Genomic DNA, 13538 nt, shown 5'->3' with positions numbered 1-13538 from the left:
TTTTGCATTTACAATCAAATTGCACCCAATTGGAAGATTTTTAAAGCAATGCGGCAGAATTAGGGGAAAGACTCAAGACTAGAGCCGACCCGAGGAAGCTTATAACAACATCAAAGAAGCTGGAAAGGTTCATGTGCCGTGAGTCGATTTTGGAACCACGGGGGAGCCAACAAGAAGAGCAGGACAATAGACTAACATGTTTACTTATACATGGGCCACATACATTTTCCATCAAGAACATCATTCAGAAATACTGGCCTCTGTCAAAACTTAATCTCCCAGAGGAAAATGAACCATACTTCGCTTTCAAGAGATCACACAACATCCGAGAATTTTGGTCCATTCCAATTTCACCAAGACAACGCCACATGGAAGGCCATGGAACCATACACCTTTAGTTGGGCATCATCCATGTGGTTCCTGTGTGGCTTGCAAATCCGCACAAGTAGTGTACTGCATCGAATGCCCGTGTGGCCTACGATTTGTAGGACAGACCATGCGCAGCGTCAATACTCGCATTTCTGAGCACAGTTTGAGAATCCGTTGTAAGAATGAAACCTCACCTTTGGTTCAACATTACATGCAAATGAAACACACGCCTGATGAACTTCTTTGGTGGGTTCTCGAGAAAGTGACAATTGGCTCAGGTACACAAGAACATTTTTTGAGATTGGAGAGTCGGTGGATCCACAGAATGGACAGCTGGGACAACGGGCTAAATGAACAGTTTACACCACTCTAGATATACACACGCAACAACATTGGCTCCCTACTCAGACATTTTCCTACTTGGTATATTAATTTCAATCACCGCAGCGCCATCTTCCACACCAAGGCAGCTCTTCGACTAATATCACAAGACATGTGAGGGCATTAATCTACATGTCCCTGCCCTCCCCCTCTCGCACCTTTGTGAGATAGGCACTTACCAGTTGAACACACTGCATACTTTACACTATATCCTGTGAAGTGTGTTCGGGGTCACAGGGTGAACAACCTACTCATGATTAGGACATCATGCCACACTACCAGGCTGGAGGCTGTCCGCCTGTACATGCTTTTACATTCTCAATATGACAGTGCGCACTCACACGAGTCGGATGATTTGTTTATGGTGCATATTCATGCAACTTCTAATGTACCACCATAGTGCTATTTAAACACAAAACTGGCTCCCACACTGATTTTACCGAGCAAGCAAGCATCAAATCACCAGCCCACGGCTCTCCTAGCCATACCTTTTGAGGAATGAAGCCATCAGTTTAACATACCACACAATGTTTGGCCCAAGCAAGCCCATGTGGTATGTAATTACACATGTCACACCATAGCACGCGTTCGAACAGTGGTTCATTTCACAAATAACTTGTCATTCAAGAAACAATGTGGCCCATTCTGACCGCCTTGTGAAATGACCCACTGTTAGGAAGCAAAAGGGTTTATAATAATAAAATAATAATTAGGCTTTTATATAGCGCTACAAACCCTCAGGTATCTGAGCGCTGCTTATTATTACCCACGGTGTGTGGTGCTCATTTATCGACCTCGGAAGGATGAAAGGCTGAGTTTGGCCCCGCCGGGATTCGAACCTGCGTTAACAGGCTCTGCACGGGTGTCAAAGCGGGCGCTCTACTCGCTGTGCCACTTGACCGGCTATATGTGTGAAAGAAGGAGGCGGCCATAGCAGGCCCCTATTTTTCTTACAAGATGCATTAGGCACGTTGAATATATAGTAAAATGAAATGAAAAGACTAGATTAAATTCAATGTTGCATTCTATTTTATATAGAATCGTAAAACAAAGCAAATGCATCTATCGCCTAGTTTGAAATTTCTATCTATATGAAAAAAGCAATGTTGTGAGCGCCAAGATGAGGGAACTAATCTATTCCCGATACTATCTTTCTTTATCCGACTAGGATGTACATCGTCCATGAGTCTGACGGGACTCCTTATGCTCTACACACGTTATTAGTGAGATCATGAACAGCAAAGATTGGTAAGCTCCATTTTAAACAACACTTGCACCTAATAGACAAATGGAACCTTAGAAGACAAATAGCACTAATTCCATTGTTATATTTTGTTGTTTTTCTCTCCTCTCGTGCTATTTATTATTTCTCTTTCCTTTCATTTTATTACCCTTTCTCCCCCACACCCCACCTGTTTCACTCTCCTTCCATCTCCTTTGGAATACTAAACTATTACGTATATATCAACCCTGCAACTGGACAATACTATGGTATGTGGTATTTTTGCTTTGCATTATGATGTTTCAAAATAAAGTCATTGAAAATTATTATATTTTTTTTATTTTTTTATTTTCCTTTTAAATATTCATGTAAATTGTTTTTTCTTGATGAATGTGGATATTATTATTTTTGTATAGAAAGTTATTGCCCAGATTTGAGAAAGGCAAATGAGTGCCGAAACATGTGTCATCAACATGGGCTACAACCAAAAATAAAAAAGCATACGAAACAATGCTTTATATAAAAAAATCAAACTAAACTGGTCTCGAACAATATTTCTTGTGGCGCAGTAATGGATGCGTGTGGAATTTTCTAATTTCACTTTCAACAAACGAAGTGGGGGATCTCTGGGTCTTCGTTTTCCACACACATTATTGCGACACGTTTAAGCTGTTATTTAAGGATAATAGTCGCGGAGGTTTAAGAGTGCGGTTAGAAAAGCTCCCCAAGTTTGTATATATTTAAAAAATAAGCCTATTTAGCTATTCATTGTCTATATTTTTTGCCTATGTAATAATTTTTTGCCTTTTATGCAACTTGATATGTACAAGAATTACAATAATTGTATATCCAAAAGGTTATCGCATATGTGTTGTTTTTTCATATAAATCATGCATTGAATGATATGTCCAGGATTAGATTTAGTATAACCCCGCCAAAGAGATACTTTACTCATTCAGCACATGTCTAAGGTCTACAGTACCGTGTTTTCTGCAGCATTTTGTCTTTTGTTACTTGGAACACTTGTGGCCATGCACACTTTCTGGATTTTAACAAGGGCCATACATTTTTATATGATTATGAAGTCGTACTCCTGCAGGAAACTTGCCTCATGCAGGAAATAATGATTGACTGCATTACCTTACATCAAATGTTGGCTATTAAGGGCAATAAATGGAAATAGAAAGGAGGTATTATAATAGGGATGAATAAGGAGATCCTGACTAGAAAGATAGAAAACACAGGGAGTAATCAAAACATATTGGCTATTGAGGTTGAGATAGGATAACAAGGGGATGTGAGAAATATGGTATTTCTCAATGCATATGTACCTTCCGGGGGAATATATACCTCTAAGATACTTGATAATATGGGTATAATAATGGTGGAATGGCTTCTTGAACCTGCAAATTCCTTGATTCTTGTTGGAGGTGATTTTAATGCTCTTTCCCTCTGTTAAATTAAGGGGTGTTGAAAAGTGCAGCCTCAAACTAAGCCTATGAAAAAACGGGGGACCCAGTAGTTACAGTTTGCTGATAAATGGGGTTTGATGTTGCTGAGTGAAAAAATCAAAGAAGATGTACCAGGGAACATCACGTGGAAAGCCAATGGTGGGGTGGCTGTTCTTGACTATTTATTCATAACTGACAGTGAATTTGAATTAACACTATTACTAAGAACTAGCTTCAAACAATATAGTGATCATGCCATGGTCTCCCTTACACTGAACATTGGAAACCCCATTAAGATGAAAATGAACACCCTTGATGTGGAATTAATGGCCGGTACTAATCGTGTGATCTGGTCCGATAAGAATATCAAGGCAATGAATATTTATATGGATAAACAGTGAAAATAAATTGGTAGCTGACATAATTGCATGGTATAAGAACCTGGTAAAAGATGCAATTCCAGTTGGTATAAGATGTATCTTTACAGAAGGTCTGGTATTAAAACAAGAGCTATGACCATGTGATCCGAGAAGCTGAATGTCATCTCAGACAGAACATTAGGAAAATACTGAGGCAAAAGACCCCCTGTCCCTCGGGGCCTCTCTCCTACTTCTCAGACTTTTGTTACAGTGTGACACGAATAGCAAGAGCAACCAATCGCATTGCACCAAGAAAAAGAACATTTCAGTCGAACTACATCCAAACGTACGGTACGTATACCTTACACCACGTCTGTGGCCAGAGGCATGACCACCCATCCATACACCCTAGAATGCAGCTATGGCTATGCCATTCTTGTATAGCAGCTCACACAGCCGTCGACACTGAAACCCATGACGTATCTCAACACCTCTGCCATTAGTATACAGCGACAACCAACTAAATAATATCGGTCTAGCAGGGCACACATCGAATCTTCATCACTAGCACCCTATCCTAAACCACTAACAGCACCCACCCATGTGCCTGACTTCTGGGCTGCTTACTGGAGGCTAGCCAGCCCACCTAAGTCCTAACATGGTAAAATGCACACTTGCATCTTTTGATTTAAACTCTTAGAACCTGCTACACATGGACTGCGGTCACTGAGGGCGGTGTAACCACAAAGCGCATTGATGCCATACAAATGGGGAAAGGGCGCTATATAAATGATGAATACAATACAATGGAATTATATAATCAAATCTGTAAAGAGGGGAAAATGCTAGGGACCTGGAGGAAAGCAATTATTATCAATGGGGAAATTATCTGGAACCCTGATTCTGGACAAATTAAAAAATTGGGTTGAGGCAAATAAGATTATTGAACATTACCAAACTGGCTTTAGAGATGCCTCTAGCACTATTCATGGCCTAATGTTACTTAACTCATTAATCAATTAGGCATGGAAGGCAGAAAATCCATCATTACATCTACTATTTGTTGACTTCAAATCAGCACTCCACACAGTAAACCATGAGAAACTGTGGAGGAGGTTGGAGCTCTGGGGAATACTGATAGACCTGCTACGCATTCTAAGAGAACTTCATACTGATATGTCAGTCCAGGTTAAGATGGACAGCATGGGTGCCCGCACTAAAGATATAGGCACTTCTAAAGGGTTTAACCAAGGGTGTGTGCTGTCACCCATGCTGTTTAACTTGTATATGGCAGATTTTTCTGAGTATTTGTCTGAGACAAATAGCTTTGTACCCAAGCTTAGGACTAATAGAGTAAACTGGATCTCTTATGCTGACGACATGGTACTTGTTGACCACGCTGTGGTGGGACTAAACAGGTCAGTGCAGAAATTAGATGAATATGCCTCTAGAAATGAGCTCATACTGAATTGTGATAAGACCAAATGTATAACATTTGGTGGCACAAAAAAAGGTCGGAAAAGCAATTGCAATATTAACGGGAAGTGCATTGAAAAAGTCAATGAGTATACATGTCTAGGAGTGATCTTGAGTGAAGAAGCGAATAATAATGCAATGAAGCAATAAAAGTGTTCTAAGGCATATTCTCTGCTATGACAAAAATGTTTGTGAATAAAACAGCTGGATACACCCTTATAGGTATTACCACTATATACCGGCAATGTATTGTGTTGTTGATAATATATTGTCTGTTGGCTTTGTACCAGGTAAAGATGGATTGGCTAAACATTCTCGAGGGCTGAATATGGAGAGGTATTCTAGGGCGGGCACAGTGTGTTGCAGTACAGGCATTACGCCTGTAATTGGGGATTACCTCTATCAAGTCTCTAGTGGTAATACAGCGTGGTGTGCTGTACATTAAGGCTAGAGGAGAAACTAACTATCCTTGGCTAACCTTAATTAGAAAGATTATAAATAAGAAGGGCTCCATGCATTTGTGGTTATTCAGGCAATTGTGTAAAGAGTCGATTGTACTTGTTGGGTGGACTCCAGCATGGGAGCTAGGAACATACCATATAATCAAAGAATTTAGGCAACAGTGAAATTGTGGGATGGGGGCAGAGCCATGTCCACCTGGGCAAATCGAAATTGTATAAAGCTTTTCTCGAGATACAAACCACCTACCTAACACCACGAACATAGTATAAGAAATCACCTGGCGATTTATTATGTTCCAAAGACTAAACCAATTACCAGTATTGAAAGTCATGGGAACGAGACTAAGGATTTTGATTGAAGAGAGGGGGTGTAGGTTATGCCAATTTTTCCATATTATGGAGTCAGCCCGACCCTTTTTGACAAGTTGTAACAAGATGGGCAATCTTTATATGCCAAATCTGGGTGATTATGTTCATTCGTTGGATGGACTAAAAAGTACAGATTTCTGGAGGAGATACCTATCAGCCAATGATAAGAAGTTGAATATGTCTGAATATGTCTCTCTTTAAATTATGGCAGAGAATTAACTTGAAAATGATTTGGGGGTGACGTTTATTGATAAAAGTAGAAATATTTTAGGACATTCATTTAATTAATGTTGTTTGATATATCTTGACAGATGTAGATTTATTATGTATTAGATTTTATATGTATGGTTTACCAAAGTCTTAATGTTTTATTTTGAGTGTATGTTGTATAAATCATTTATGAAAAGTTCTTTGAACTATAACACAATTTAAAAAAAAAGGAGTTTCCATGTGCTTACTCCACATCTCCTTTCAATATTAGCTTTCCAACCGTCTGTCTTGCACAGCCTGGGTGTTTGTGTGCATGTGTTAGGGCATGAGATGGGAGTGCATGTCAATTAATAGCAACCTTCATTTGTAACCTTCAATACATTTACGTTGCAAAAACCATTAAGCATGTGTATCGCGTTGACAAGAAACCTTTCTCTGACACTTTCAAATCCTATACGCCTATTTTTAGGTTTGTTAGACTGAGAACTTTTCCAAATTTGCTGGGTCTAGTGGTTTCTTATATAGATGGTGCTGAAAGTCACGAAAATAATGAACTTAAGCAGAAATGTGTTGGAACTTAGTACTCAAAGTGTTAATGCATATTTGTCCAACTCGGTGTTTAGGATAGGGGTGGGACATTTTCCTAAACTGTGACAAATAGGATTCCTTAAGCTCTCCTAGGTCCACTTTCTGGTAGAAGTGTTCAAACAGTTAGGTTCAACTCTTAGTATTTGAGCATGAATAAAAGGTATGAAAGTATGGCACTTTCAATACAGTCAATCATAGGTAAACTTTCGTGCAATTTGCAGGCGTGTCATTCAGTTCAGAAAATTCTACAGAGCTTCCTTTTGGAATCACTCCGGTGCCTTTCCAAGGATAATCCAAGTGCTGGGAACTCTGCAGTTCTTTGGTTGTTTCCCAACCCTGACAGACAGCGGTATGGCCCTCACATGGCGAGAGGTCAGCAGTGACAGTCCTGGTGCTGCTGTAGTGCAGCAAAGGCTCTGGTAGCAAACATGAGGACCCTCAATCAAGAAGGGATGCTCTGGGCCCACTGGTGATGCTGCTGTGTTGAAGAGGCACTTCCAGAGCTGTGGAGCATTTGTGAAGTAAACCGTTGGTGACCTCCAATACCAGTGAGGCAGAAGATGCCCATGAGTAGCAGTTAATTTACGTAATTGCCCATTGGGAGGGCCAACATTAAATTTGACTTTTCTGTTACTCTTTACTTGTTCTTTGTCAGTTCTTCATCTTTAATAGCAGCTGTAGGTTTCTGGCCCTGTCAATTGCATGCCCACACAGTATGCACTGATTACACACCATAAAGATGCAGTGACCAGACAGCAAACATTTCCGCGGAGGATGCGAGTCTTGAGAGCTTGCAACTTTGCTGAGACAACTGGGTTAAGGGAAGTGAAAGCTGGTTCCAAGGGTGCCTCTGTTTGATGTAGAAGTCTGATGTCCACTGATATTGGGATGAGCTTCACCATACAAAAGTTAATTGCAGAGTACAAGGATAAGCTAAGCTTTCTCATGATTCCTCTGCGCATATGCGTCTTCTGTGCTTTGGTTCTCACCCCCAGGTCTGAATGAGTTAAGGGCATGATAACGATGCATACCGTTGGTAAAATAGGAGCTTTGGGGACTAGGAGGAAACTAGTATCCTAGTGAAAAACTTGTATCTGTGTTAGCCAACCAATTACTGTGGGGCTCCCACATGGAAAGAGCACAATTTCTTTAGCCTTGAATCGCAGACATCATTCACGAAAAGGGCAGTTCTGGTTCTGGCAACAACAGCCCCTGTCTCCGAAACAGGCAGTAGTCATGAGCACATACTGCAGTATCCATATCCTACTAGATACTTACAAGGCAGATTCCAAGGAATTCTAGGTAGGGAGGCCCTTTGAGAACAACAAATACAGATGCTGACTTTACCCATTGAAGCCAACACAACCATCTTTGTGAGGAGACTTGTATGAGAAGCAGCGTGACTTCATGACACTACCTTGAGAAAGCGATGAGCCTTCCATGAGCACTAGCTAGGGAAAGGTTGAATAAACGATCAGCGAAAACCAGAAATGCTCACAGCTTCCAGCCTGAGTGTTAGGGTGGAACTAAAAGTCTCTCACCGGATGCTATTAATACTAGTGCCAAAAACCTTCAAGCTCGAGATAACTTCTCCAATTTATCTTTACACCTCACAATGTACAGTCTTGCAGGCCTCATAGAAATGTATCTGATCACAATTATTTATCTATTTTTGGAAAGTTATAAGAAATAAATTGCAAGTTTTAAACAATAGATAATATTTCGAATTTCACGGCAGAAAAGACAGAAATTGATACCAACAAAAAAGAAAATATTACATTAAAAAAAGGATATTTGGTTTCAGTTGGGAAATTAGGCATGCATTGTGTGCAGAAACTGTCGTATCCAATAGCCTACGGCCAATTAAATATAAAGCACTTAAGAAGTACACGATGGGAACCTGATATGGATAAACAGAGAGCTACGTGCTTGCAAGTGAAAATAAAATAAACAACAAAAACACATTCAAATATGTGTATCCACCCTTGAAATGACATTCAATCAATCATATCAAATGTCACACCATATGGACAAAAAACAACACTGCTAGAAAGATGATTCTTTCAGCAGCATCTGACATGTGCAGGACAGTGCCAGGCGACAGCCAGTCAGACACAACATCACTGACCGGTCACAAAGTTTCAGAGCACAGTGGATCTCACATCTGCAGCTGGATGAAGAAGCATTGGACACATCTGCATACGATCATTGAACTGCATATGTCCAGGATGGTCATGTAAACACTGGTGTGGATTGGTTTGTGTTTTGTTCTTCAAGCCAAATAATAGCCAAGCAGCTGGATGTGAACTCTTCAGCCACTCATTTAAGGAGTGGGAGGCAGGAGGTGGTGACCGGGCAGTTGCTGACCTTTCTCCATTTAGAGAAATTGCAGGTACTGTGTGTGAGCTGTTGCCTGATACACTGTGAAAATCTTGCAGCCTTAAGTGAACTAGTACTAATATGAATTGTACCAGGACACGGCCCTCTATGGCACGTCTCAGTCCGTAGCGCTTTGCTGTGTCATAATGCATGGTGTTTTGGTGGCTATTTAGAACGGGAGTGATTAAATGTTTAATGTAACGACTAATTTTCGAATTAACATTCTAGAGAAGAGTTGTCCTGCGATCTCGCCTGGCTCAACTTCCTCACATTGCTCATTTATTTAACAATATGAATTCTATAAATTGCTCATTGCGATGACATAGAGTAAGATATCACATTCAAGGCAATGTTGCATTGCGGGATTACAGGCATTGGAGGCGGTGAAGTCGCTCCCTTTACCTGTTTAAACTGCGAAGCGTTGTGATGCCAATCCACAATCACTTGACTTCTCTCGGCCTAGGTTGGAATGACCACTAAACACAAATTATTGGCTTGTTAGTCACAACTATCATTTAAGAGAGGTTGGCATTTGTGTATTTATAGTATGTGGTTTAATGTGCTTCGGTATGGTATGAAAAACGATATTTATTTTACCACAGTAAAGAATAGTTAAAAGCAGGAAATTGAAATTTGATGTAAGCTATTTGTTGCACTGCAGTAAAAAACGAAAATGTTAACTATACTCCATTCTTACTATTTACTATGTCTTGTGAAGGTAGGTGACCATTTGCACAGGGAGCCAATCACATGCAGTGTTTTGTTTATTTAAAATAATTTTCACGGTTAGGCAAAAATGAGTATGGTGGACCAGTTTGATATTCTATGATTTCTGTAATTCTAATTATTTATAGAAAGTAATTCACAGGCAAGGTATGCAGTGGAGTAACTTTGCTGAAAATGTTGGGGGGGGGGGACATGACAACTGAAGGGAAGGGTTGGAGTGAAGGGAGGATGAATGGCTGCTCTGAGGGATCGTTTCAGCCACATTGTTTTAAAAAATGTGGTCGAATGGTAGATTTGACCGAATTTGGTCACCAAGATTAGTTTGAAGCCGAAGATATCGAACATGAAGAGCAGTGATTGCAGGGGTTGCCCCCTCAACCCATGTTCAGTATTTTTGCCTTCGGCAGTTGCAGGGATGTCCCAGCGCTATCTCAGCATTGGTGGCTGAAGAAGAAAAGGGACTCTGCAGCGTCAGATCCGACCAGCGTTAAAGGGATGGATCTGACGCTGCAGGTTCCAGAAGAGGCAGCGGATGGAGAAAAGGTAAGTGGGGGGGGTTGATGGGTGTACTGGCAGTTTGAGGGGACATGGGTTTGGTTTTTTGTGCTGAGGTAAAAACGTATTCACATAGAAAATGACTACGGTTAATTCCACTGTGAGTTTGTACGGCGGTCAAACAACCGAAATGCAACACACATATGCTTGCACGCTCCCTCACTCACACACAAATGCACCCAACACCTCCACTGACATACACTGTGTGCACACACCATTTATATGTACATATACAATAACACATGGAAACAGTGGTGCAACGTCCATTGAGCAGACCAGACTATCACCCCCTGATCCCTGAAATGTTGGTCTCTGTTAAGTTGACCTAGCTGAACTATAAAGCCATGGCCGAAAGGACCAGATTCACTGGAATGTCAGCAATTTTCCTGATTTTCCTTTCATTCAAAGGCAGAAACCATTGGTTAATGCAGTGCAGTGGGTGACCAAGTATAGTTGGTATAAATTTGTAAATGCCATATATCTCCAAACTTCTGCACAACACCTTATATGTCTACGTGCTGATAGATTTTGTCTACAAGATTCTGACTGATTAAAATTAAGGTATGTTTTCCTGTGTTCAAATGGCTCCAAATGGCTCCAAGCAGTGGAGTACCGAGTGGGAGAGTGGAAGAGTCGCAAGAGGGTGGTCAAGCTGACCCCCCATAGCTCTTTTAAGAGCCAGACCGGGACATTTGTCATGGGGACACCTCTCCCATTCCTGCGCAGCACGCTCATTGACCTGTTCCGAATGATAGAGGTGTCCCGCTGCCGGGACAATGTCCTAAGGAGCTCTGGGCAGCAGAGGGTCCTCACTTTGCTCTGTATCAACGTAGTATTACAATGTGAGCCATTAGGCACTAACAGGAGGGAGGGGAGTACTATTAGCAGAGACTTTTGTCCCTTTAGAAATGTGAATGGGAGGGAGTGATCAGAGGAGAGACGGGTGCATAATGCTGTATGCTTTATGAAATAATGATTATGGCTTTAAAACACAAGGAGGATTTGTTAGGCTCATATTAATCTGCATGATGCTATTGTGTCTTTGCATGCAGAATTGGGAGAATGAAACTAAAGCCATACTCCTGTTGCTCAACATATTTCTATGACAATGTATATAGTGTATGGTTAGTTTACTATGAAAGGCTAGTTTATTATGTAATGTGGTTTGCATCCAAGGCATTGCTATAAATAATTGTATGTTATATGTATTATATAAATAATAAGCACATGAAATGTAAAGCAAAACCTTCATAAATATCTATATCAACTAAGCCTGGAAAGATGTGTGTGGTCGCTTAAATTGTCCACATCCCAGTTTCACCATTTAACCAAGTGTGTGATCAGGAGCAAATTATTTAATCACATTGTACCTTATCTGCAGCTCTGTAAGTGATTCTGATTCACTTCAAAGCTTATGTTAATGCATCATTGTATTATAATGGAAAAGCCTAATGACTATAGAGTTGTTCCACATATAACAATAGTGCAATTTAGGTATTTTGCACCACAAAATTATTTGTCTCTTGGCTTATTTATGGCAACTTATTCTAAAGTCACTTCCATGGTGTCTCCAAGTATCGAAGACTGATGATGCTTCTTGCAATGTCCTTTTCTGTGAAGTCACTTCTGTTGGTGCAATCCATATGCTAATTAGGAAGTTTGCATGTAGAGCCCCAACAAACATACACAAACACAATTAAAAAATAAATGTTTTAAAGTACCTCTGCTCTGCTTTTAAATGCCAACCACGCCACGTCTCATGTTACACCAACATAACCTCTTCACACTCACGTGCCTCCAGACAGAAGCCAGGAAGCTGAATGAGCTTCCTAGTTTCTGTCTGTGTGTCGCACAAACACGAAGCGGGAAAGCGATGCTCTGTGCTGCTGGCCCCCGGAAGTGCTGCTGCTAGCGTGACAGCACAGGCGCCATGCCCTGCAACACCTAGTTCAGCACCCTGACTGCTGACTTTCAGTCAGGCCAGCCACGGTGAGGGACTGAGCCACGCAGGGCATCCTAGCCCTGAAAGCATTGCCATGTGGCTGTCAGGCATCTCTGCATTATATAATAAGACAGCGCAAGTCTTGCTGGGCACCCCAGGCAGGCTTGTGCTGTCGAATTACATAATTGATGATTGTGGCTCCCCTGCCCTACCTCCAAAAGATGGGGGGGACAAAAAGGCATGCCGCAGAGGATTAGGGGACAAAACCCCCTGTTCCCCTCTATGATCACGCCCTTGAAGGTATGACATCATTTATGTGAATTATGGGGTTGAATCCACTGCTGTTTGTATAATTTGTATGTTTACAAACTTCAGCTGAGGTATCATATGCCAATCTAGGGCTCTCTCTCTCCCCCTCCCTTTCTCTATTTTGCAGCTCTTTTGTCCTCTCTCTGTTTCACTCTATGTTTCCCTCTCTTTCTCTCTCTATATCTCTGTCTCGTCAAGAGTGGTGTTGTCATGTGTGGGGTTTCTAGAGACAAACCAGCCATTGCTGCCAGCGGGAAGGCCAGAGGAAACAATACCAATTTCGGGACTGGAATGCTGTGTTTATATGGTTTAAAGTAGAATGAGAGGAGCAGCCTCAGAGGCAAAACACTTCTGCCAGCACTTTGGGATACATTTTGCTTTTTGACAGCTACCAATAATCAGGGACGTGATTTTGTGGTCGCCTGGGGTCGCACCTGATGTCACCTTTTCTTCCTCTGTGGTCTCCCTTGCTACCAGTAAAGAAATAAAACATTACAACAAAACAAAATCTTTTTTTTACAAAATTGAAGCTCCTGGGCTGTGGCCAGTGCCGCGTGGCTTTTTGTTTCTGGAGTGGCTGGCTATTTTGTTAAGCCTCTTAAAAAAAAAAGGGGGTTCCACAAGTGTAACACTTTGAGCAGTTACCCTAAACAAGAAAGAATAGAACAACACATAATCTGTCTTTCTGGAATTCTATACAATAATTGCTAGACTCAATAAAGATTTATTTCAGGCACACTT

The sequence above is a fragment of the Ambystoma mexicanum genome, chromosome 6q, assembly GCF_040938575.1.
Source record: "Ambystoma mexicanum isolate Mex_15411 chromosome 6q, UKY_AmexF1_1, whole genome shotgun sequence".
In the NCBI taxonomy this organism is placed as follows: domain Eukaryota; kingdom Metazoa; phylum Chordata; class Amphibia; order Caudata; family Ambystomatidae; genus Ambystoma; species Ambystoma mexicanum.
The sequence above is the reverse complement of the archived record's forward strand: the minus strand, read 5'-3'. Positions refer to the sequence as shown.